This window comes from Protopterus annectens, chromosome 5.part1 (genome assembly GCF_019279795.1).
Source record: "Protopterus annectens isolate FY-2018-M chromosome 5.part1, PAN1.0, whole genome shotgun sequence".
NCBI lineage: Eukaryota > Metazoa > Chordata > Ceratodontiformes > Protopteridae > Protopterus > Protopterus annectens.
In genome coordinates this window covers 389,960,569-389,976,199 of record NC_056736.1, presented here as the reverse complement: position 1 = coordinate 389,976,199, position 15,631 = coordinate 389,960,569, and the positions used below count along the sequence as shown (strand labels likewise).

The window sequence follows — 15,631 nt, the reverse complement described above, 5'->3', positions numbered from 1 at the left end:
TTTGTACTTTCTATGGTATTTTGCTTTGTGATTTTTGGGCCCAGAAGGAAAAGTCCTACCCCCCCCATGAGTACTTCAAAGGGATAACTCCATTAGCTCAAGTCAAAACCTTCTGGGCTTTATAAAAGCTTTCAATGTTTTCATTTTACTTTTAGGAGTCTTCTTACAACAGGTACATATGTACTTTATAAGTCAAAATGGTCTGATCTTCCTCCAGACAAAACAGACAGGGAAGGTGGAAATATTACAGTACGTTTGGTTGATCACAAGAATATACTTTGGGGATTTTTTCAGGAATGCCACAAGTTTTTTTTTTTTTTGGGGGAGGGGGGGCAACAAAACCTGAATACATTCAGAAGCAAATGTCACAAAACATAACGGTCTACACAGGCAGAAAATAGGGTGCTTACTGCTCTGTACATCACATCACCTGGATGAGTTCTGCAATTTGGCAAAAATGAACTAAAGACGTTATCTACTTTCATACTTTTTACCTGACTTCCTACAGCTATTTCTGGTGTGGGGAACAGACCAGCCTGCCCTGGGGACATCCAAAGTGAGACCAGGTGGGCAGACAACTGCTTCTGTCTGAATTCCTATCTATGATGAGCTACAGTAATACCTATATTTAACATTTACCAGTCTAACCTCACATTTTTTATGGAATCAGTGCTGAAAGAAAGAATTCTGAAATGTCCAGAAACCAGTGAGGTACAGACCCAAAGGCACTGTGGACACAAGACAGGAAATTCATGCCAGAAAATCCTAACAGAGTAATAAAAGGGCAAAGGGTAACACTGACTGATGCAAATGTGTTTTCTATTAAGCAAGTGATCAGCTGCATAAACTACATAAAACAACCTTTCAAATGAATTATCGAATATACATTTCCCAGCAAAAACCCACAAAAGCACATGAACAAGTTTTTAGAAGTTATTTTCTCTTTTACGATCAGCTAAATTCAGGGTGAAGTGAGGGACAGGCTGTGACCCTACAGCCCCTTGGTTACATAAACTGTTTGTCACACATCCAAAGGGAAAGGAGAAAATGAACATCTTAAAACACATTAATTTCAATGAGCTGTATCTGCGATTACTTAGACTTGGTAAGTCAATACATTTCTGTATAAAAGGGATGTTTTTCAGCATACTAGTAATCTCTAAATGGAATATTAAACTACTGCTTACAGAAACCTCCTGCTGTCCAGTTTTATTTTTTCAACATATGAATGTTTAATGATTGTTTGAAGCCACGGTGGTGCTGCGGTAGCGGTCACCTCACAGCAAGAGGTTCTTCCGTTCGATTCTCGGCTGGAGCGCCTTGTGTGTGGAGTCTGCATGCCCTCCCCGCGGTCGAGTGGCATTCCAAAGACATGCGTGAATGGGCTTGCCTTCATTGAAGGTTGGGCGTCGGGCTGGCACCTCGGCATCATAAAAATTGACTGCCAATCATTAGCTGACCGGAGTTCCGCTGTGGCGACCCCTAACTGGGAAAAGCCGAAAGAAAAACAACAACAATGTTCAATGATTGCTGGAAAATACGGTTTAGAATTTGTGTGCTTTGGAAAGACAACAAGGTGGTTTTCAGATGAACAAACAGGGAATACAGTTCAGGATGGAGACACTAACCTAACAAATCAGACAGTAACTCTACCAGAAAGTGATAGTAATATGTTGCACAGGTAACCCACTTTTATACCACTACCTGAAAATGTTTGATGAGGAACAGATGTAAAAATACATTAAACCCAAAACAAATTTCTGATGGTGAAGAAGAACTAAAGGTAGACTTACTGCAAATAGTAAAAGATCACGATGATAATGTACTGGTGACAAACTGATCACAACTGCAGTAATCTCTCTGTGCATGATTAATTTATGCCTGACAGCAACAACATTCATTTGTAAGTCATAATTTAGAAAGTTTGGCAAAGTGAGCAGCCCAGCTGCAAGAGTTCATACGTCTCAATTCACATCAAGCATGTGCTACTGGCATTTTCCTTCGGTACAACTACAAACTGCATGCAGACAGTAGAAGAGCTTATGCATGTAATTCCTTCAGGAAAGGAAGTATTAAGAAATAAAAGAAACTTCTCAGCACATGAAGCAAATCTACATACTTCAACATTTCACAGAAATGTAGGATATGGCTGAAGCCACCAACCTGAGAGGCAGAAGAAAAAAAAAGGTAAAAAAAAAATCAACAGTGCATGACACAGGTGTAAAGCAGTCGTTATGAGGAGGATATCGGACAGGGCTAGTTGTCATTCTGATATGACCTGCAATGAATCTATTAAATAATATGCAAACTGAAATAACCAAGCAATTTTTGTCTGGTCAACAAATTCTGTTTCTGAATACACACAGATCAACATAGCCTGATTTGAACTGGAGGTAAAAGCACAAAAGAAACCTACAATAATCAAACATATATGAAGCTTCTGCCTTGTTTGACAGTCAAGCATGGCACGGAGCAGTGACAGATGACTTGCTTAGGGCCACGGCAGTGATAAATACTGTGAAAATTCTGCAGTTGGAATCTAGGTTTCTTCAACAGACAGTAATGTCTTCGACTAAGAGCTTCACATGATGAACAGATGCTTTACAGGAATGGGATCTGTACAAGCAAAACTATGCAAACATACAGAAGAACATGGTTATTGGTTTGAAAAGCTGTTAAACACCTAACTGTTGATATATATATATATATATATATATATATATATATGTATATATATACACACACACACACACACATACATACATATAAACATACACATATATATATATATATATATATATATATATATATATACACACACACACGATTCTGTGGGAACTTCAATCAAAATGTTATTGTTTCTACAGAGGCTGATGTATATGTATATATCCCATCACCAAGCACAGTAAGCCCCTCTGGCAGTGGTCCACATAACCTCAGTTGGACAGAAACTTGCATATTCTAAAATAAAATATCTGCTGCAATATAAACAAACTGTGATGTCCATATCTTTATTGCTTTATGCGATGTAGCCATCTTTATATCACTGAAAAAAAAAACAAATTTGGCGTTTCATCTCTTGATCCCAGTTTTAGAAAGAATTGTTGCAGCACATATTCACACTCCCCAGGTCTTTGCTAAGGAGTGTTAAAACTTCTTTGGGGCTGGCTAAATTCTGCACTGAGGTTTAAATGAATCTAAGTATTCACATCAGTAATGCAGTTCTTCACAGGAGGTGCAGTTTACCTCCTTCAGAATATAAATTCATCCCTCTGCTTGTAGCATTGCCTCAATCTCTTTATCCCAGTTGTCATCTCTTTTTTCTGACTCTGAAACCACTTCATACTCCTGAAGTTCTTGCTGCAGTTCCTTCTCCCAGTCTGCTGGCTCATCTACAAGTAAAGAAAACAAAAAGAAAACATTCCAGCAATTCAAAGTCTTTGACTGCTCATCTTTACCATTGCCTCCTCCTCTGCTACCAGAATGGGACACTGTAGCAATAAGCATTATACTAACGAGATAAAAAGGCAGACACATACATACAAACACAAAGGAATATACAGGCAGAAACCAGCAAAAATAAAAGATCAGCGCACAGCATTTTCGTAATACATTTAACTGTCATAATGCTTGAAAGGTACTGCATGAAGTACTATTAGGTTCATATTGTAGGCATCGTGGTCACCTTTCTCAGCCCTTTAAGGAAGGGTAGTTATGGAAGGCAGAAGATTTCACAGGACAGAATAGCAAACTGTAACCGCAGGAAGTAACATCATGCAGACAGAAAAGAATGCCAGATATAAGAAGACAAAAAAGATTAAAAAAAAAAAAACAGCTCCATACATAATAACATTTTATTCTATCTTACTTAATTTGGATGATGAATGGTTAAAAAAAATCTCAGCCACTCTCAGAACCTCTAAAAATAAGGAGCTGATGAAAATAAAGCCGATGCATACATAAGCAGAGGCAACAAATGTATTACACCTCATATAGGTTGCCAATCATAATATTAAAAAATAAGCCGTTCACTCAAGCTACATTGCTCAAGTATGCCATTGATCCATTAAACCCATGCAACTAACGATGGAAAGAACATGACCCACAGGGCAGTAAGTGAAGACTCTAAGGCTTCTGTATCCTTATATTACTTTTCCAAGTATATAAAAGGTAAAACAATAGACACCAAAGCAACCCTTCCACTGCTCGAAGAACCAGTCCGTTGGAGGAACGTTATAGTAAAAAGGACTTTATTATTCTTGTCTTAAAGTTGCATTAAAAACTTCGCTATTCAGCGTAATAATTCATTCAGTCAGAAACAAACAACACAATTTAAATCAAGCGCTTTCGCTTGGTCCCATTGCCAAGCTTTATCAAGATAAAATGTGCACTAAAAAAGAGCTGTATATATAAAGCTCATTAACCACCATGTGACAACAGAAGTAATTAAACTTTAAAGCTATACGTTAAGGCTAAGAAATGAACGTATAGCTTTAAAGTTTAATTACTTCTGTTGTCACATGGTGGTTAATGAGCTTTATATATACAGCTCTTTTTTAGTGCACATTTTATCTTGATAAAGCTTGGCAATGGGACCAAGCGAAAGCACTTGATTTAAATTGTGTTGTTTGTTTCTGACTGAATGAATTATTACGCTGAATAGTGAAGTTTTTAATGCAACTTTAAGACAAGAATAATAAAGTCTTTTTTACTATAACGTTCCTCCAACGGACTGGTTCTTCGAGCAGTGGAAGGGTTACTTTTCCAAGTATGCTAATCAATAAGCTGGAATTTACTCTTTTCAGTGATTGCAAAATGGACGGAGCTGTATTTTACTAACATGCAAGCCAAAATCCCATTTTCTTGCACGTGCCATAGCAACTTGAACATTTCATAATGTTGATGTTGTACAAAGTACCAACCCCTAACATGCAGTGATTCAGAGAAAGGAAGGTAATGGATACAGTTAATCAAATATCATGTCCTCAACTCTTTTTTTTTGTCTAAGTAAAATTAAAAAAAAAGAGAATCAGGCCTTGCTAGACCTGATGCTGCTTTGCAGTGCTCTGGCAAATGATGTCAGACACTGGCATCTTTACCATTCAAAACTGTTTGAATTGAAGTCTTAGGTAAGAATGCTTGATACAGATCAAGAAAAAGTATGTAAACAAACAGCAAATTCAGATGGACTCTGTCTGTACTAGCCTAGTGGGGATAACTGTCAGAGGCATGTTGGGTTCTGCTACCCAAGTAGGAAGTGGACCAAGCCCAATAAATTCTGGCGATTGGAAATAATTCACCATGTCAAATCCTTTTACAACAAAATGGCTGTAACAAGTGAAAGACCAGCACTGGTAGAGTTTTTAGTAGAATCTAGAACAGAAGTTGCTGTTAAAAAGGGATAATTAGTAGGGCATATACAATACTGCATGATAAAGAATAGCTGTGTAAAATCTTAACCATAACCATAGATGTCCTTCTTTTCCATGTTGCAGTATTCAAAACTCTTGGGTTACCCTCTGCTACCTGAACATCCGGACAGTATACAAAAACCTGTAGTCACTGCTAGGTACATGGGACATCTGTCGATGGCCTAGGGAGTGTGGGCCATAAAAGTGATGTCTGCATGTACCTTTCCTCAGAACTGAACCCCACCAGTGGGACCCCATTCCCAGGATAGCTGTATAAGTCCTGTGCCATCCAAGGAACAGTTCAGATGGAAAGAAGGGGGTAAAGAAGGGAGGGAATGAATACTGCAACATGGAAGAGAAGGACATCTATGGTTATGGTAAGATTTTACACAACTATTCTATGTCCTTCTGTTCTCATGTTGTAGTACTCCAAATTCTTGAGTGAGTGCCAAAGCTCACAGGGAAGAAGGGTATGGTAGTATGGAACTCTTCTCCACAAAACCATGAAGGATTGCCCTAGCAAACCCTGCTCTGGATCTGGAGATGTGATCCAGCCTGTAGTGTTTGGTGAAGGTATGGACAGATGTCCATGTAGTTGCCTCTAGAATGGATGCAGTGTCTAGTCCTTTGAAGAAGGCCCCCAAAGAAGCCATGGCTCTAGTGGAGTGGGCGTTAATTTTTTGACTTGAGTTGTTTCCCATGGAATTTGTAGCAAAAGGAAATAGCCCTGGAAACCCAAGCAGAAATGGTCTATTTTGTCATCGCCTTTCCCAGAGCTATGGGGTGAAAGGAGACAAATAGTTGCTCTGATTTCCTAATGGTCTTAGTCTTGTCAGGGTAAAATCTCAGTTATCTATGAACATCAAGGGAATGTAAGACTCTCACACTGTCATTTTGGGGGTGAGGGGAAAAAAGGTGGGCAGGTGGATACCCTGATTTAAGGATAGCTCATTGACCACCATGGGCATAAAGGAGGGGTTGGTCCTCAGGGTCACTCCATCCTTGTGGAAGATGAGGAAGGGAGGAGTTGCCATGATGGCCTGGAGCTCTGATAGCCTTCTGGCTGATGTCAGGGCCACAAGGAGTACAGTTTTCCAGGTACAATGTTTCAGAGATGCCATAGCAGCTGATTCAAAGGGGGCAACAGTGAGTTTCTCTAAAACATAATTCAGGTCCCATGGAGGTGGAACTGACCCCCTGGGGGGCCTGAGGTGTAGTACTCCCATAAGGAATAACTTTGGAGGGAGACGGGAAGCTAGAGGAGGATCAGGCAGACAGGCTAAAACAGCAGCAATGTGTCCTTTAACAGAGGAATTTGCCAACCCACATATAAGATAGCACTAAGGGGACCTCACTTTGAAATGAGTCTCACTGTCTTTGTAGACACCACATGGAGAACTCTCTTGCATTTAGACAAATAAGATCTTCTAGTGTTAGGTTTCCTGGCCTCTTGCAGGACTATTAGTACATCCTCAGTGTACATTTGTCTAGATGGGATCAAAATTCTATCAACCACAGGGTTAGATTCAGAGATTCCAGATGGGGATGGATTAGGGATCCCTTGCCGTGTGTGAGAAGGTCCACTCTGTGAGTGAGGTAACTTGTGATGATTGCCCCTGGCTAAATGCAGAAGGATGTGGAACCAATGCTGTCTTGGCCAAAAGGGAGTCACCAGCACGATTTCTGGCTTGTCCTGGTGGATCTTCAGCAGGACTTTTTGAAGTAATGGGAAGGAGGGAAGGCATATAGACACATCCCTTTCCATAAGACTGAAAAGGCATCCATTGTCCTTGCTAAAGGACTGGGTAGCCTGGTGCAAAACAGTGGCAGTTGTCTGTTCAGAGGGGAGGCAAACAGATCTATTTGTGATGTACCCCACCTGTGGACAATGTCCAGAAACACATCCCTGTGAGGCATCCATTTGTGGGATTGTGGCATGGACCTACTCAAAGTGTCTGCCTGAATGTTCTGAGCTAAAGGGATATAAACTGCCTGCAGGGAGACTCTGTGTTGGGCTGCCAGGTCCCAAGCTTGGACAGCAAGTCTGTAAAGTAAATAAGATTTGGTTCCGCCATGTTTGTTCACACACCACAGTTCTGTAGTGTTGTCTGTGCACAATTTCAGGGGACCTTGTTTTAGGGCATGCAGGAAGGCTGTCAGGGCAAACAGGACAGTTCTCATTTCCCTGATGTTGATGTGTTCCCACCTGAAGATGTGTGACCTGGTACCCTGCATTTCAGGCTGCCCAAAGTAGCCCCCCAGCCCAGACCTGAGGCATCTGTATACATTTCCTGGACTGGGGCAAGGAGTTGTAATAGAAGTTCTGGGTTGAGTGCGACTTGGTTCAACCACCACAGAATCTCCTTCCTTAGGCAAGGAAGGAAGGGGATGCTGAAGTCCAAGGGGTGTGAGTGTTGGGTCTATGTGGACTTCAGGTACTATTTCAGTTTTCCTATGTGGAGTTTTGCCAGAGGCAACATGGGTATATTGGAAGCCATATGACCCAGTAGTCTGAGATATTGTTTGGCTGTCAAAGCAGTGGCTTTGAGAATGGAGGCCAGATATTTCCTCAGAAGTTCCACTTTTTGGGGTGGAAGGAATGCACTCATGACATCTGTTCTTATCCTGCAGCCTACGATAACTTGGCCTGGGAAGGACTCAGGTTGGACTTGGAGAAATTTATGTTGAATCCCAGTGCCTAGAGGACTGAGATGACTTGATGGAGTTGGTTCTGTAGGGATCTGCATTATTCTGCTTGAATCAGGTAGTCATCCAGGTATGGAAAAATTTGAACCGCTTGGACCCTGCAATAAGCAACCACTGGAGCAAGACACTTGGTGAAGAACCTTGGATCCATACAGAGTCCAAAGAAAAAGGCTGAGAACTGAAAATGTAAGGAACAAACAGCAAAGGGCAAATATTTCTTGTAGTTGGACCATATAGGGATGTGGAGGTAGGCATCCGTTATGTCCAAGGTGGCTAGAAATCCATGAGGTATCAGTAAAAGAAAAAAGGTCTGAAGAGTAAGCATATGAAAGGTGGATACCTGTAAGAAAAGACTGAGGTGCAAGAGATCAAGGATAGGTCTAAAAGGTCCATCCTTCCTGGGAACTAGGAAGAGTCTTGACCCTTTCTTTTTTCTGCCAGAGGAACCGGTTGTATGGTTCCTTGTGAAAGGAGCTATGACTGGCTGGAAAATGGGAAGTTGATCTTTGGGTGGCTAGCGAATCCCCTTGGGAGAAGGGGAAATGATCCAGGTCATAAAGTAACCCTTTTCTATGATGGAAAGGACCCACCTGTCTGAGGTGATGTTTTGCCAAACTGGAAGGCAGTGAGAGAGCCTTAGAGACAGAGGAATCCAGTCTGGAGTGGGTGGGCAGTGAAGGGTACCTGTCCTGTCCTGAAAGGGAGGTTTCTGGGTAGAAGTCTGAGCAGGCTTAGAAGGGGTCTGCTGTTTCCTAGTGTCTTTTCTTGCCCTAGCATGGGAAGCTGAGGCACAGTGTTTCCTCACGAACTAGGTCTTTGAGGGAAAGTTCCTGTGAAATTCAGGTATACAGGAGACGAACAGGTGTTTTAAATCCTGCAGTTCCTTCTCTTTTTGCTGAAGGGCCTTAAATAGCTCAACCACTTTAGATCCAAGAAGGGCAGAGTTATCCAGGGGTGCATCCAGTAATTTGGCCCTAATATCCTCAGGTAAGGGTTGGAGCCTTAACCATGGGTATCTTCTAAGGACTGAAGCTGAGGCTGCAGACAGTACAGTTGTGTACCTACCATAAATGTAGATGTTCGAGTGTATTCACTGTTGCAGTCATTACAATTGGGTTATCCTGCTGGCAGGCTACCTGCAGTCGGCCTGAGTTCCAAAGTCTAGGTTCGGCGTCGGTTGCAGTCACCTCTTCCCTGACGTCAGTGTGCCACGGGTATAAAAGATGCAGCAGACACCATTTTCTTCATTTTTTTTTGGCCCCAGATGTCAGATGCCCCAAAATTGGTAGGCTAATTTATGCCAATAAGCATGCATGCACATAAAACAACTTTTCCTTCATCTACAAGCAAATACATCACATAGGTTGTATAGGATAGAGAATTACAGATAAATCCCAGCAAAGAAAAGGGGGCATGGAGGGAGGGTAACCTGGACTGCAACAGTGAATACACTTGAACATCTACATTTATGGTAGGTACACAACTGTACTATGTTTATCGTGTTTCACTGTTGCAGTCATTACAATTGGGTTGAATCCCAAAGCTAAGGTTGGGAGGCTGGAGCTAAATAGGATTAGGAGAGGTTATAAGGCCCTGCAGAACTGCAGTGGCAAAGCCTGTCCTGGATTTAGAGCAGGGAGGTAAGTGACAGTGCTTTGTAAAGGTATGCACTGAACTCCAGGTTGCAGCCTCTAAGATGTCTTTGGTTGGTACTCCTCTGAGAAAGGCTGCTGAAGTGGCTGCTGCCCTGGTTGAGTGTGGCCTAATGTCCTTAGGCATTGATTTGTCATGCTGTGAATAGCAGTAACAAATGCAATGGCCTATCCACTTTGAAATAGTCTGTTTAGAGATAGGCTTTCCTTGTGATGCTGCAGCATATGCCACTAGGAGTTAATCAGTCTTTCTGAAAGCTTTAGTTCTGTCCAACTAGAAGCGTAGCAGTCTGTGAATGCCCAAGGAATGCAGAATTCTCTCATCCTTATTCTGTGGGTTTGGATAAAAAGTAGGCAAATTAAATGTTTGGTTAAGGGCCACACTGGACACTACCTTAGGCATAAATGTAGGGTTTGTCCTCAGCGAAACCCTGTCTGGATGGAAAATGATAAACAGCTCCACAGCCATGAGTGCCTGTAACTCTGAGACTCTTTTAGCGGAGGTTACTGCTAGAAGCAGAGCTGTTTTCCAGGATAAGAATTTTATGTCAGCTGCAGAGGCTGGCTCAAACAGAGGTAGTGTGAGTTTTTCCAAGACACAGTTGAGGCCCCATGCAGGTACTGGTGCTCTCCTTGGAGGTCTTATGTTTTTGGCCCCTCTGAGGTACTGCTTTAGTAAGGTGTGTGAAAAAATAGGTGGCTCTGTATTGTAATGAGCTGAAATGGCAGAAGCATGAATTTTAATTGATGAAAAAGAAAGGCCTTTATCCAGTATCTCAGTTAAGTATTGTAAAATCTGAGGGATATTTGAAACAATTGTGTCAAAACCTTGTGCTTGGTTCCAAGCACAGAATCTCTTCCATTTGTCTGCATAAGATTTTCTGGTGCTAGGCCTCCTGGTCTCCAAAATAACATCCATCACTGCTTTAGAGAGAGGTGTGTCTTGAGAGGCTATATTATCTGCCATGCCGCCAGGTTTAAGGTTTTGAGTTGGCTCTGCAATATCTGACTGTCTTGTTGGGTCAATAAGTGAGGCATTTGAGGTAATGCCCAGGCTGGGCAGTGAGACAAGCTCTTTAGGATTGGGTACCAGTGCTGGTGGGGCCAGTCTGGGGCAATCAGTATCATTTTTGGTTTCTCTTGTCTGACCCTGAGGAGTACTTTGGGGAGGAGAGGCAGAGGAGGAAAGGCATATACTGTTAGATTTTTCCAACAGAAAGAGAGTGCATTCACTTTCCATGCTTGCTTGTGATAAGTCCTTGTGCAGAATCTTTGTAGTTGGTAGTTGTGAGGGGAGGCAAACAGGTCTATGTCCGGACATCCCCAGGTCCTTGTTATCATGCTGAAGACTTGTGGATCCAATTTCCACTTGTGGGGGATCCATGAGGTTTCTGCTTAGTTCGTCTGCCAGAGTATTTTTCCTTCCTGGCAGGAATTGTGCTTGCAGATGTACTTGGTAAGTCAATGTTATGTGCCACAAGTTCATGGCTAGCCTGCAGAGAGGGTAGGAATGTGTGCCTTCCTGCTTGTTTATGTACCACATGACTGTAGTATTGTCCGTCCTTATTAGTAGTTGTCCTGGGTGAAGTTGATCCTTGAAGGCTGTTAGGGCATTCTGAACAGCTAGCTCATCTTTTTGATTGATATGTAGATGCATTTGACTTGCGGACCATGTGCCCTAAATACATTTTCCTGCCATATGGGCACCCCAGGGATAATCTGATGCATCTGTTGTCAAAGTATGCCTGGCTGTGGGTAAGGTGAATGGCTGTCCCGTGTTGCGGTGACAGGCTATTGCCCACCATCGAAACTCCTGTTGCAGGCAGGGAATGAGGGTAATTACTGTTTCCAGGCTGTGGCAATGTTGAGTCCAAACACTTTTTAGATACCATTGAAGTTTCCTCATATGCAGTCTTGCATATGGAATTAGTAGAATGCAGGATGCCATGAAACCCAAGGCTTGCAGAATTTTTCTTGCAGATAACTGGATCTTTGTTGCCAACATTTTGAAATAAGTAGTCAGTTGTCTGTGTTTGTCTGGCATGAGATAAGCCATCTGGGCAGTTGTATTTAAGCTTGCACCCAGGAATATTATCTCTTGAGAGGGTACGAGTTTTGATTTCTTTTCGTTTACTGTGTACATTAGACTTGTCAGTAATATTTTTACAAACACCAGATGCTGTAGTAGAATGTCCTTGTTCTCCGCTTGAATAAGGCAGTCATCCAAGTAAGGATCTATTTGTATTCCTCTTTGTCTGCAAAAGGCAATTACTGGTGCCAGGCACTTTGTGAAGACCCTGGGCACAGTAGATAAGCCAAAGGGCAGTGCAGAGAATTGGTAGTGCATTGAGCCAGATTTGAATCTGAGGCTTCTGCATGTTTGTCTGATTGGGACATGCAGGTATGCCTCTTTTAGATCTAAAGTCACAAGCCAAGCCTTCTTGCCCAACATGTAGAGTCAACATCTTGAATTTTGGAATATCCAGATATGTGTTTAGAACAGATAGGTCCGGTATAGGTCTCCAGGCTTTGTCTTTTCTGGGCACCAAGAAAAGTCTTGAATAGAATCCTTGACCCTGCTCTTGTATTGGTACTTGTTGAATGGCCCTCATGTCCATGAGGGATGAAACTTGTTTTTGTGCCTCTGCCCATTGATTGTGTGGCAGATCTGGCATACCGTTTTGCCTTGGTAGGGTGTGAAAGTGGAACCTGTAGCCTTGTGTAACTATATTTAGAACCCATTTGTCCTGGGTGATCATGTGCCAATTTTGTGAAAAAAGTGCTAATTTTCCTCCCAAAGGGGCTTCCAAAAGATAAGTGCTTGGTGCTGGAGCTGGGAAGTCATTGAGACTGTTTTCTGTATGGCTGTGAGTTTTCCTCTCCGCTTTTGGAGGTAGAAGCACCCCATTGTTTAGGCCTGTATGAGCCTTGGGGCTGTGATCTGCCTCTGGGGCGTCTGTATCTGCCCCTTTATGGTCTATCTGACACTGGAAAGGACCAATTTTTTGTAGGCCAGTTCCTGCTACATCTGGGAGGCTGTACCTGCAAGAAATCCTTGACTGTTTGCATAGATTTAGCTTTCTCCTCCATTTTCTTCAACACCTCTTCTGCTTTAGCACCAAAGTTTCATGCTGTAAAGGAGCAACTAATAGTTTTGCTTTAACATGATCCGGCAAATTCTGTTCTTTTAACCAAGCATGCCTCCTAATGACAGAACCTGTAACAGCGGCCCTGCAGGAGGCCTCAAGAGAATCAAAACCACATTGCAAAGTATGCTTTCCAACTTGTTCAGCTGCATGCAATAAATCCTGCATTTCTTTATTGTCTGCACATTCTGTACTTGCTGGCATTTTCTGTTTAAGCAAAGACATAAGATATTGCTGATACTTAAGCATATGAAATTGGCAATTTAAGGCTCTTTTACAGCCAAGGTAGCAGAGGTATAAATCTTTTTGCCCCATCTGTCTAGGGCTCTAGAATCCCTATCAGAGAGGATAGGGTTTTTTGCAGTAGAAGCCTTGACCCCTTTGGGACCCTGAGAGATGGTTTCAGGGTCTGCTGCAGGATTCTTATAGAGAAATTTATGTGAATCAGGAACATTGTAGTATCTGTCTGGCTTAACCGGAGCTGGTGGTAAAGAGTCTGGAGAAAAACTGGACTCTGAAAATACATCATCTACAATGTCTAAAACAGGCGGAATAGCCAGGGGCCTGTGCTGGGGCAATAAAAGGAAATCTCTGAGCCTTTTCTTAGATTCTGAGTAGTCTTGGCTCTCCCAGTGAAAATGCTCCCTCATAGTATGCAGTGTTTCCCCAAAAGAATAATCCTCAGGAGGAGAGGCTGAAGGAATAGATTCTTCAGCATCAGAATCCTCATAGGGAGGAATAGAGTAATCTTGTTCAGAGGAGGAATCAGAGGAAATGGAAACCTGGTCTGAAGATTCATATTCTAACTCTTGCCTAGGCCTTTTTTCAGGAGGGGGATGGGAACCCCTGATCAAAGTAATAAGGTCTTCGGCCATTTTAAGCATTTGTTTTTTAGGCATGGAGGCCTGTCCAGGTGAATGCTGCACTTGTTTCTTTGTCTTTAGAGCTGCTTTAGTCTTTGCCTTTGCAGCTGAAGTAGGTTTGACATATAACTGTGTAGGCATGAAAACACCCTCAGAAGCCGAAGCCTGCTCAGCGGCTCCGGACCCATCTGAGGGAATGATTTCCGAGTGTCCAATACCTTGAGTTTCCAGAGGCCCAGTCGGCTCCACGTGGGAGTCGGAAGCGGCCTGTGGCTCTGAGGTAGTGGGCATCAAGGGCTGCGAATGCGCCTCACTGAGAACCGGCGACAGGCCTAGAAGAAGCCTCATCGTCGGTTTTGGATCTCGGATGCCTGTCCTTTTCTTTTTCTTTTCATTTTTTGTAAACTCCGGTAGTCGGCTGATCTGACAGCATTATATAATTAAATCTTCTGCCAAAGTAATGAAATGGAAAACCGTACCAACGCTTAATAGTGCGTTGGTTAAATCTGGCACAAAACCGACAACTAGCAACGTTATGGTCAGGGCCTAGGCAAGGAATACAGTAAGAATGAAAATCCTTATGAAATATTTGCCTCCCACAAGAAATACAGTTATTAACTTTTTCTGACATCGGTCTGGAGCAAGAAAAAAGTTTCCCCAACGGGGTACTTAGCTTTAATGAAGATTTTGGATCTGAAATTCGTATTTGAAAACTTCAGGAGTCGGCCGACCGGCACTTGCGAACTGCTTTTGCTTCGGGCATCGCGCGGCAAGAAAGACTGAAGAAAATGGCGTAGACTGCATCTTTTATACCCCTGGCGCACTGACGTCAGGGAAGAGGCGACGGCAGCCGACGCTGGACCTAGACTTTGGAACTCAGGCCGACTGCGGGTAGCCTGCCAGCAGGATAACCCAATTGTAATGACTGCAACAGTAAAACACGATGAACATCTGGCAGAGGCTTCTGCAGCATCATAGCTGCATCTAATTGAATGTCTAGTAACTTGAGAAGATCGGGAAATGAGACTGGAGATTTCAGCCTTGGAAGATGAGTCAGGAAGGTCAGCTAAAAGCTTGTTGGCCTGGGACAAAAGACTCAATGCATATTTGGACATATGTGTCTGGTAATTTACTGCCCTAAAGGCCAGGATAGCAGAAGTATATACCTTCTTACCAAGGTGCTCCATGGCCTTAGTGTCCTTGACTGTGGGAAGGACAGAGGTAGAGATAAGTAGTTTGGATGGCTTGCCTGCTAACACTAAGACAGTGGCAGGGTCAGCAACAGGGCATTTTATCAAAAGTTTTGCCTTTTCAGAGACTTTGTAAAACCTGTCAGGCCTTCTAGGGGCAGGTGGTTGTGAATCAGGATTAACAGAGGCAGCATTAAAAGCATCCAAGAAAGCTGGTGACACTGGAGGAATTACAAAAGGAACAGGGCTTTCCATCTGCAGATGCTCATAGCATCTTTTTTGGACCTCTGATATTTCAGAAGAGTCCCACTGAAAATGTTCGCTCATTTCAGAAACTGTCTCCCCAAAGGTGAGATCCTCTCCTGGGGAGTCAGCCTCAGCAGATTCATCCTTTGGGGAAGCATACCCAAGAGGAAATGACATCTGAGAGACACAGGAGAGAGAATCCTTCGAAGAGGTGTCTTGAGAACTCGTCTTCAGCTTCAGGTTGGATAACTTCCTCAGCTTGAGGCCTGGGAGTGACAGAAGGATGACCAGCCTGTGGGGAAATGGGTATTGAAAGCCATAGGGCCATAAAGGCATTAAATAGGCTCTGTGAAAATGCTTGCCAATCACGTTGGCTTTCAGCAGGAGGGAAGAGATGTTTTGTTTTGTGTTTCTTTT

General features: G+C 42.7%; 1 long non-coding RNA gene across 1 annotated transcript in view; it reads right to left on the bottom strand.

The window, feature by feature from the left end:
- Positions 1 to 2,995: 2,995 nt before the first annotated feature.
- The window catches only part of LOC122803294, a 173,383-nt gene continuing 160,747 nt past the window's right edge, over positions 2,996 to 15,631 (bottom strand). The window contains exon 3 of the long non-coding RNA XR_006365100.1: positions 2,996 to 3,392. This is a non-coding gene — a long non-coding RNA (uncharacterized LOC122803294). The remainder of the gene's footprint in view (positions 3,393 to 15,631) is intronic.